The sequence below is a fragment of the Salmo trutta genome, chromosome 6 (assembly GCF_901001165.1).
Source record: "Salmo trutta chromosome 6, fSalTru1.1, whole genome shotgun sequence".
In the NCBI taxonomy this organism is placed as follows: Eukaryota; Metazoa; Chordata; class Actinopteri; order Salmoniformes; family Salmonidae; genus Salmo; species Salmo trutta.
The window spans coordinates 23,467,148-23,478,502 of record NC_042962.1 but is presented as its reverse complement, the minus strand read 5'-3'; positions in this window follow the sequence as shown (position 1 = coordinate 23,478,502).

The following is an 11,355-nucleotide window of genomic DNA, read 5'->3' as shown; positions in this document are numbered from 1 at the left end:
GAGACAGGCCAGTACATCAGGAGTACATCAGTACATCAGGCCAGTACATCATGTGTCTGCTCAAACGGTCAGAAACAGTCTCCATGAGGGTGGTATGAGGGCCCGACGTCCACAGGTGGGGGTTGTGCTTACAGCCCTGGGTTCCTCCTAATGCAAGACAATGCTAGACCTCATGTGGCTGGAGTGTGTCAGCAGTTCTTGCAAGAGGAAGGCATTGATGCTATGGACTGGCCCGCCCGTTCCCCAGACCTGAATCCAATTGAGCACATCTGGGACATCATGTCTCGCTCCATCCACCAACGCCACGTTGCACCACAGACTGTCCAGGAGTTGGCGGATGCTTTAGTCCAGGTCTGGGAGGAGATCCCTCAGGAGACCATCCGCCACCTCATCAGGAGCATGCCCAGGTGTTGTAGGGAGGTCATACAGGCACGTGGAGGCCACACACACTACTGAGCCTCATTTTGACTTGTTTTAAGGACATTACATCAAAGTTGGATCAGCCTGTAGTGTGGTTTTCCACTTTCATTTTGAGTATGACTCCAAATCCAGACCTCCATGGGTTGATAAATTGGATTTCCATTGATTATTTTTGTGTGATTTTGTTGTCAGCACATTCAACTATGTAAAGAAAAAGTATTTCATAAGATTATTTATTTCATTCAGATCTAGGATGTGTTGTTTAAGTGTTCCCTTTATTTTTTTGAGCAGTGTATATATATACACTTATGTTGGAGTCATTAAAACTTGTTTTTCAACCACTCCACAAATTTCTTGTTAACAAACTATAGTTTTGGAAAGTCGGTTAGGACATCTACTTTTTCCAATAATTGCTTACAGACAGATTATTTCACTTATAATTCACTGTATCACAATTCCAGTGGGTCAGAAGTTTACATACACTAAGTTGACTGTGCCTTTAAACAGCTTGGAAAACTCCAGAAAATTATGTCATGGCTTTAGAAGCTTCTGATAGGCTAATTGGCATAATTGAGTCAATTGGAGGTGTACCTGTGGATGTATTTCAAGGCCTACCTTTAAACTCAGTGCCTCTTTGCTTGACATCATGGGAAAATCAAAAGAAATCAGCCAAGATCTCAGAAAAACAATGTAGACCTCCACAGGTCTGGTTCATCCTTGGGAGCAATTTCCAAACACCTGAAGGTACCACATTTATCTGTACAAACAATAGTACGCAAGTATAAACACCATGGGACCACGCATCCGTCATACCGCTCAGGAAGGAGACACGTTCTGTCTCCTAGAGATTAATGTACCTTGGTGCGAAAAGTGCAAATCAATCCCAGAACAACAGCAAAGGGCCTTGTGAAGATGCTGGAGGAAACAGGTACAAAAGTATCTATATCCACAGTTAAACGAGTCCTATATCGACATAACCTGAAAGGCTGCTCAGCAAGGAAGAAGCCACTGCTCCAAAACCGCCATAAAAAAGCCAGACTACGGTTTGCAACTGCACATGGTGACAAAGATCGTACTTTTTGGAGAAATGTCCTCATGAGGAAGGAACATTATGTGGATATATTGAAGCAACAGCTCAAGACATCAGTCAGGAAGTTAAAGCTTGGTCGCAATTGGGTCTTCCAAATGGACAATGACCCCAAGCTTACTTCCAAAGTTGTGGCAAAATGGCTTAAGGACAACAAAGGCAAGGTATTGAAGTGGCCATCACAAAGCCCTGACCTCAATTCTATAGAAAAGTTGTGGGCAGAACTGAAAAAGTGTGTGCGAGCAAGGAGGCTTACAAACCTGACCCAGTTACACATGCTCTGTCAGGAGGAATGGGACAAAATTCACCCAACATATGGTGGGAAGCTTGTGGAAGGCTTGACCCATTAAACAATTGAAAGGCAATGCTACCAAATACTAATTGAGTGTATGTAAACTTCTGACCCACTGGGAATGTGATGAAAGAAATAAAAGCTGAAATAAATAATTCTCTCTACTATTATTCTAACATTTCACATTCTTAAAATAAAGTGGTGATCCTAACTGACCTAAGACAGGGAATTTTTACTAGGATTAAATGTCAGGAATTGTGAAAAACTGAGTTTAAATGTATTTGGCTAAGGTGTATGTAAACTTCCGACTTCAACTGTATACAGTCCCAGTAAAAAGTTTGGACACACATACTCATTCAAGGGTTTTTATTTAATTTGACTATTTTCTACATTGTACAATAATAGTGAAGACATCAAAACTATGAAATAACACATATGGAATCATGTAGTAACCAATAAAGTGTTAAACATATCAAAATATATTTCAGATTCTTCAAAGTAGCTACCCTTTGCCTTGATGACAGCTTTGCACACTCTTGGCATTCTCTCAACCAGCTTCATGAGGTAGTCACATGGAATGTAGTATTTCACTTAACAGGATTGTTTAGTTAAAAGTTAATTTGTGGTGTTTCTTTCCTTCTTAATGCATTTGAGCCAATCAGTTGTGTTGTGACAAGGGAGGGGTGGTATACAGAAGATAGACCTATTTGGTAAAAGACCAAGTCCATATTATGGCAAGAACAGTTTAAATAAGCGAAGAGAAACGACAGTCCATCATTACTTTAAGACATGAAGGTCAGTCAATCCAGAAAATGTCAAGAGCTTTGAAAGTTTCTTTAAGTGCATTCGCAAAAACCATCAAGCGCTATGGTGAAACTGGCTCTCATGAGGACCGCCACAGGAAAGGAAGACCCAGAGTTACCTCTGCTGCAGAGGATAAGTTCATTAGAGGTACCAAAACCCTGCCATGTTATATGTGCCAAACAGATCATATTCCAAGTGCATTGTCATACTGTGGGCAAACGTATTCTGTATTCTGGCTAATAAATACTTTATTGAAACAAAGTGTGCACAGAGAGTCAATCCATACAGTTTCAGAAGAGAAAGTTTCAGTTACAGGTATCTAATTTTAAACAGCTGACAGTATGACATGGAGTAGCTCTGGTCCAGATCCTTTAACCTTTAAGGCTAAAATCACACGTAAGGCCCTGGACCCGAGCTAGATATGGACCAGATGAAGTAAAGGCAGGCTTGTCCTGCAGAGAAATGTTAGGCCTCATTTGCCATCATTCAAAATGTTTTAGGAAGGGAAAATTCATTACAGTAGTAATTATTGGTCAGAGGCTGCATCCATAACTGCAATGATTCATTACTTATTAAATTCAGAGTGTTACAACAATCTTTCCTCTCTGTCAACATGTGACACATAAGCATAATTAAATATACAGCTAACATCTGTATGTACTTGGTCCATTACATCAAGCTTAAGTTAATTTAAGAGAACTACGTACGATTTAGGGGCAGGTAGTAGGCTAATGTTAGGGTATTGTAACTTCCAGTTTATGCTCTCTGATGCTGAAATTCAAATGTACAGCTATACGCTTCCACACTGAACATGCTTACACTAGTAAATTCTTACCCTTAGTAAATTCCTACCCTTGGGGAATATGAAGATCATCAACAGCAGCACTTTAAGCTCATTAACCATTCATTGCCTTCCCTTTGAGCAGAGGTACTTGCAAGCATTATTGCTACTGTAGTACGGTTAGTGGTAAAGAAAGAGCTCGCACTATTTTATAATGTGGAGATACAGTAAGATACAGTATGCTCGCTGCAATGAAGCTTGCGGTGTCAATATTTCTTTATTAAAAGGTGGTAGGTGTACAATGTTGCTGAAATAAGCGATGCATGCCGATGATAATGTATGCGTTTCAAATGGCACCCTATTCCCTTCATAGTGCACTACATTTTACAAGAACCATAAAGTAGTGCACTATATAGGGAATAGAGTTTCATTTGGGAAATAGCCAATGATGGTTGCCTGAAAGCAGAGGTGTCTTCCTACTTCCCGGCTACATCTTCCTCATCTGAGCCATCAGCTCCCCTCCTCTAGAATCTCAACCTCTCCCCTGCCCCTGTCTTCTGGGAACAGAGGAACAACATTGTGAGGAAAACTTTGTCATGGATCGTGTCTGAGTACCCGTACTAGCGTTTCATTTTCGGTAATTGAGTATCCTTTCCAGCCATTACTGTGAGCCGTCTTCCCGGGGAACTCACCAGCCTCCACTGATACATGGTGACTTTGCTTTTCTGTTCTCACCATACAGATACTACAGTATTCTTAAAAGGTTTGTTTGGTACTGACCTTCTCAGGGATGGTGTAGGCCACAGTGATGCCCTCCGGGAGGCTGGGGATGGGGCCTGTGGCTGCCTGGAGCTTCTCATCAGTCACCTCCTACACCAACTCAGAGAAACAACATAGGTCAGTAATGTTACTTAGCCATGATGACTTACTATGGACAGTACATTGAGACAATATCACTCTGGCTTACACCAGTCGTTCTCCTCGTGAACCACCTCCTCCTCCACCACTTCCTCTACAACCTTTTTTATGTGGTCCACAAAGCACACAACACCGTCAATATTAACTGTACTTGGTCATATACAGTACATCCCCTCACACATCCTAGGTCATGATGGGTGAGGTAGAGAGAGATGCAGCGACAAAGAGGATGAGAGAGAAAGAGAGAGAGAGAGATAAAGGGACAGCAACAAAGAGGACGAGAGAAAGAGAGCGAGGGAGAGAGAGTGAGAGAGAGAGAGAGAGTGAGAGAGATAGATAGAGAGAGAGAGAGAGAGACAGCAAAGCACCCACACACCATGAATGAGTAGGTGTGTCCAAACTTTTGACTGGTACTGTATATATATATATATATATATATATATATATACAGTTGAAGTCGGAAGTTTACATACACCTAATAGGCTGACCACACCGCTCGTGTCGTGTGCACGAATGTTGCAAAATAAATGTAGAAATCTATGTTATTCAATTATTGCACCCACACTACTCACGCGCGTCAACGAGCGTCTGCGTTGCCAAGGGCTTAAATAGAACTCCTTTCTATTTCTGACGCAGATGGCGCTGCAAGTCCTGCCTCTCCCATCTCCTCATTGGTTTATAGAAGCAGGTACCCACGTGCCATCTCCTCATTGGTTATACCCACGTGGGTGATTGAAAGACGAACTGTGTTGCCGGTCGGTGTAGTAGTACTATGAAAGCTTAGATGCCAATCGCCATTTAAGTTCAAAGATGAAAAAGCCTGGAAGGAGGAGAGATGACTAGAAACGATACGGTTGACCGTTTTATGTGTGGATTAATTGTCGGAGTAGAGGACCTTGTGCATTTCAGGTAAAATAACAACTGAATGTTTATATCCCAGGACAAATTAGCTAGCAACATTAAGCTAGCTAAATAGGACAAATTAGCTGGCAAGTGCAAGCTAACTAGCTAAATTGCCATAAATGTTTCATGCTTTTCGACCTGTTCCCAAATTAATGTAATTGGTTCAGAGTTTGTTTTGATATTTTAACCTGCGTGTCGTGATCGCGTTTGGTGTAGTGGGACAAAATAAATGTATGCACGATGGCGCATGATGGCGCACGATGGCGCATGATGGCGCACGCTCGCAGCCGGTTTGGGTTCCGTGTTAGCCAAATACATTTAAACTCAGTTTTTCACAATTCCTGACATTTAATCCTAGTAAAATAATCCCTGTTTTAGGTCAGTTAGGATCACCACTTTATTTTAAGAATGTGAAATGTCAGAATAATAGTAGAGAGAAGGATTAATTTCAGCTTTTATTTCTTTCATCACATCCCCAGTGGGTCAGATGTTTACATACACTCAATTAGTATTTGGTAGCATTGCCTTTAAATTGTTGAACTTGGGTCAAACATTTCGGGTAGCCTTCTACAAGCTTCTCACAATAAATTGGGTGAATTTTGGCCCGTTCCTCCTGGCAGAGCTGGTATAACTGAGTCAGGTTTGTAGGCCTCCTTGCTCGCACACGCAATTTCAGTTCTGCCCTCAAATTTTCTATAGAATTGAGGTCAGGGTTTTGTGATGGCCACTTCAATACCTTGACTTTGTTGTCCTTAAGCCATTTTGCCACAACTTTGGAAGTAAGCTTGGGGTCATTGTCCATTTGGAAGACCCAATTGTGACCAAGCTTTAACTTCCTGACTGATGTCTTGAGATGTTGCTTCAATATATCCACATAATGTTCCTTCCTCATGATGCCATCTATTTTGTGAAGTTCACCAGTCCCTCCTGCAGCAAAGCACCCCCCCCCACAACATGATGCTGCCACCCCTCTGCTTCATGGTTGGGATGGTGTTCTTCGGCTTGCAAGCCTCCCCCTTTTTCCTCCAAACATAACGATGGTCATTATGGCCAAACAGTTCTATTTTTGTTCCATCAGACCAGAAGACATTTCTCCCAAAAGTACGATATTTGTCCCCATGTGCAGTTGCAAACCGTAGTCTGGATTTTTTATGGCAGTTTTGGAGCAGTGGCTTCTCCCTTGCTGAGCGGACTTGCAGGTTATGTCGATATAGGACTCGTTTTACTGTGGATATAGATACTTTTGTACGTGTTTCCTCCAGCATCTTCACAAGGTCCTTTGCTGTTGTTCTGGGATTGATTTGCACTTTTCGCACCATAGTACGTTCATCTCTAGGAGACAGAACGCATCTCCTTCCTGAGCGGTATGACAGATGCGTGGTCCCATGGTGTTCATACTTGCATACTATTGTTTGTACAGATGAATGTGGTACCTTCAGGTGTTTGGAAATTGCTCCCAAGTATGAACCAGACCTGTGGAGGTCTAAAAAAAAATTCTGAGATCTTGGCTGATTTCTTTTGATTTTCCCATGATGTCAAGCAAAGAGGCACTGAGTTTGAAGGTTGGCCTTGAAATACATCCACAGGTACACCTCCAATTGACTCAAATGATGTCAATTAGCCTATCAGAAGCTTCTAAAGCCATGACATCATTTTCTGGAGTTTTCCAAGCTGTTTAAAGGCACAGTCAACTTAGTGTATGTAAACTTCTGACCCACTGGAATTGTGATACAGTGAATTATAAATGAAATAATCTGTCTGTAAACAATTGTTAGAAAGATTTCTTGTGTCATGCACAAAGTAGATGTCCTAACCGACTTGCCAAAACTATAGTTTGTTAACAATCATTTTAAAAGGCTAATTGATCATTAGAAAACCCTTTTACAATTATGTTATCACAGCTGAAAACTGTTGCTCTGATTAAAGAAGCAAAACTGTCCTTCTTTAGACTAGTTTCAGCATTTGTGGGTTCGATTACAGGCTCAAAATGGCTAGAAACAAAGACTGTCTTCTGAAACTCGTCAGTCTATTCTCTTTCTGAGAAAGGAAGGCTATTCCATGCGAGAAATTGTCAAGACACTGAAGATCTTGTACAACGCTGTGTACTATTCCCTTCACAGAACAGCGCAAACTGGCTCTAACCAGAATAGAAAGAGGAGTGGGAGGCCCCGGTGCACAAATGAGCAAGAGGACAAGTACATTAGAGTGTCTAGTTTGAGAAACAGACGCCTCACAAGTCCTCAACTGGCAGCTTCATTAAATAGTACCCTCAAAACACCAGTCTCAGTGTCAACAGTGAAGAGGTGTCTCCAGGATGCTGGCTCTTCGATTCTTCATATACAGTGCATTCGGAATGTATTCAGACCCCTTGACTTTTTCCACATTTTGTTACATTTCATCCTTATTCTAAAATTGATTAAATTATTTTTTTCCCTTTTCAATCTACACAACTTATATTTAATAGATTTGGAAAAATTTATAAAAACCGGTTTTCGCTTTGTCATTATGGGGTCAGTGAAGGGGACTGAATACTTTCCGAATGCACAGTACCTTGAAAAAAAATGGATCTGAAAACCAGTTAGTATCTGGTGACCAACATTTGCCTCATGCACGCATCTCCTGTATGAAGTTGCTGGATATTGGTGGGAACTGGAACACGCTGTCGTACACATTGACCCAGAGCATCCCAAACATGCTCAATAGGGGACATGTCTGGTGAGTATGCAGGCTATGGAAGAACTGGGACATTTTTAGCTTCCAGGAATAGTGTATAGATCCTTGTGACATGGGGCCGTGCATTATCATGCTGAAACATGAGGTCATGGTGGCTAATAAATGTCACGGTATCTCTGTGCATTCAAATTGCCATTGATAAAATGCAAGTTTGTTCACTGTCCATAGCTTATGCTTGCCCATACCATAACCCAACCGCCACCATGGGACACTCTGTTCACAATGTTGAGCAAACCCCTCGCCCACACAACGCCATACACATGGTCTGCGGTTGAGGCTGGTTGGACGTCCAGCCAAATTCTCTAAAAAAACATTGGAGGTGGCTTATGGTAGAGAAATTAACATTCAATTCTCTGGCAAGATCTCTGGTGGACATTCCTGCAGTCAGCATGCCAATTGCACCCTCCCACAAAACTTGACACATCTGAGGCATTGTGTTGTGCATATTTTAGAGTGGCCTTTTATTGTCCCCAGCACAAGGTGCACCTGTGTAATGATCATGATGTTTAATCAGCTTCTTGATATGCCACACCTGTCAGGTGGATGGATTATCTTGTCAAATGAGAAATGCTCACTAACAGGGATGTAAACAAATTTATGCACAAACTTTGAGAGAAATAAGCTTTTTGTGCATGTGGAAAATGTCTGGGATCTCTTATTTCAGTTCATGAAACATGGGACCAACACTTTACATGTTGTATTTATATTTTAGTTAAATGTAGTTAACACAGTTCTGTTCAAAGACCAACAGCGTTACCAGTATACTAATGCTGCTCCCAGAACAGCAACATAAAAGATGACACAGTACAATTATTCTCTTAGAGTAGCAGAAGACCCTATTGGCTCAAACTGGTCTCAGAGCAGCAATATCTACTGTGGTTGACACAGTTCTGCTCCAAGAGCAGCAGTGCTCCCTGTTCATTCATGCTTCTACTATAACAGCAACATATTTATCTGGCTAGATAGCCTGCATGCTTAAATTGGTAACCTAAGGCTAAAACTGTTGAGCTAGCTAGATTGCTAGCTTGGTAACTAAGGATAAACTATAACAGTTTAGCCTTAGTTACCAAGCTAGCTAGCTAGCCTAACAGTTGGCTACCTAACGACATTAGCTCGAAAAACACATTTTAACTAACTAACTCCAGCTTGCATCACATTTAATATTTAATCAATTATTTAGACTAGCTGGAAACAGGACATTGATGTGCAAAATGAACAACTTGCTAGCTATATTGAACACCCCCTCCCACCGCCACTCTGTTTGGTATTCCCGTCAACTCTCCATTTATTGGTTGCCTGACACAACCAATCATAATCCTTTCTTCTCTGAGAACATGTTTGAGTAAGTCAAATTCCCATGAGCAACCTGCTCATCCATGTGATTGAGGCAGCGAGTGGTGATCTGATTAGTCTTTATGCCTCTGAGGCCCCCTGGTCTCATCTTATAACACGCTACACGTGGATCTCTCTCCTCAGGCCTCTCTTCATCTTGATTTCTCTCCCACCTAAAGTGCAACGTCTTGAGGGAATTTGCCTGTGCTGAGCCCCACTCCTCCTCTCTGCATCACAGGCCTCCCACTCTTCCTCTCCTGTTGCTCGTGTGTGCTGCATGTGAACACAGCGGTTCAATTGGCCAGACTGATGGGATGTTGTGTCTCTGCGTGTTGTCTTTATGGGGAAACATCATTCTGAATGGCAGGATTTATTTTTAAACCTCAGACGATGATTGGTGTGTCCGGATGAATCATATACCCTTTGTGGTGGGGTGCGTGGGTGGGGGAAGAGAGGGAGAGAGGGAGCAGGACAGGAGATGGGTGAAATCTGATCGCTAGGCCCAGGCCAGGCTGTGTCACTGACTCATCTTTCTTTTTGCGATGGTGGTGAGGGGCGGGGAACGAGGGAGGGAGCCAGGGTCAATGAGGTCATCACGTCTCGTGGCTGGCTCATGACTCACACGCCTTGGCTCAGTGCATGCATGGCAGGGGCAGCAGGATGGCACACACACACACACACACACACGTGACATTACTATAACACCCCTACACTCTATGCATGTAGCCCACACACTGGCTTGAGGGAGGTTTTAGTCCTGAATCATAGCTGTCTGCCAAGCAAATAGTTGGAGAAAGTCCCTCCCCTTCTGCAAACAGAGGCAAACTTTTGCATCCTCTAATCAGATGCAACACTTTTCTGCTGGAGGCTAAACATGACATCAGCAGGAGGCAAGTGGCTACAGTCAGTGGACTGTAGACTTCCAATCCTAACAGTCTAACAATGTCTGTTATGACACTGAAGCTGGACTGTGCTCAAGGTGACATCCCACTGAGCACAGATGTCAGTTGTTAAGTTTTAATTTATATTTGGTTGCGTTTTCAACTTACATGAATTCAACATGAAATTAACAAAAGATCACCATGTCATTGGATTTAGGTTAAAAGTTGTGTGGGACAAAATACGAAATGCCGTGAAGTTGATGACTTTGCTAATCCAATCAGTTTCCCACGTCGATTCAGCAATATCACACAGATGAATGGTGTGTCCGGATGAATCATGTTTTGGGTTGAAATAATGTGGAAACAATGCTGATTCAACCAGTTTTTGCCCAGTGGATTTGTTACAGAAGTAAAAAGTCCGGGTCTGGTGTTGATTAAACAAACATGATATATGGCTTATAGCAGCTATATGAGATTCAGCACAAAATGATGGCATTCAGTACCACAAAATAGTGGACAGCGGCCGTCTGTTGCAACCCGTCCACACTCGGCGAATCTCAAGATTAGTACAGCTAGCCAGCCTGCTGCAGCTATCTTACATTTTTCAACCCAAACCTTGAGAATTGTAAATAATAGGAAATTATTCTGCAAGTGATTGAACCATACATTTCCGGTGCCCGTAATTGTTTGAAACGATACGCCTATAGAGCTCAAGGTGATCATGCTTTTCTGATGAACTGCTTGTGTTTTTATAACATATTTTTTTCTTTGGGATTTTCTCGGCAATTGGAATCATTTATGGGTAAATCTCATAGTCCATTGGATTGTCTATTCAATAAATAGGATTATAACATCTCAGAGTAATATAATTCAAATAATCAAATCCGTATAATATTAACGTAACCAGCACTGCCGGTGGGTAGACCGCCACCCACAGAGATCTGTAGCTCTTCATTTTATCCTCAACCAAATCCCAATTCTGGTCCGGACACCTACACAGCTTTTTCAGCACCGCTGTCATCACTACTAGAGGGTCCCCCGTGTTGCGTAGGGGTTCCATGACTCACCACGCTCCATTGTTGAGCACCCCCGTTCTCCGCCCGCGACTAGACGGCGCCGTTGTTAAAGTAATGAATGTGTAATCTATTTGCCCATTATTTCTCCATGTCAAGGTTTGGCCCGATTGATTGTGTTAAATTGAGAT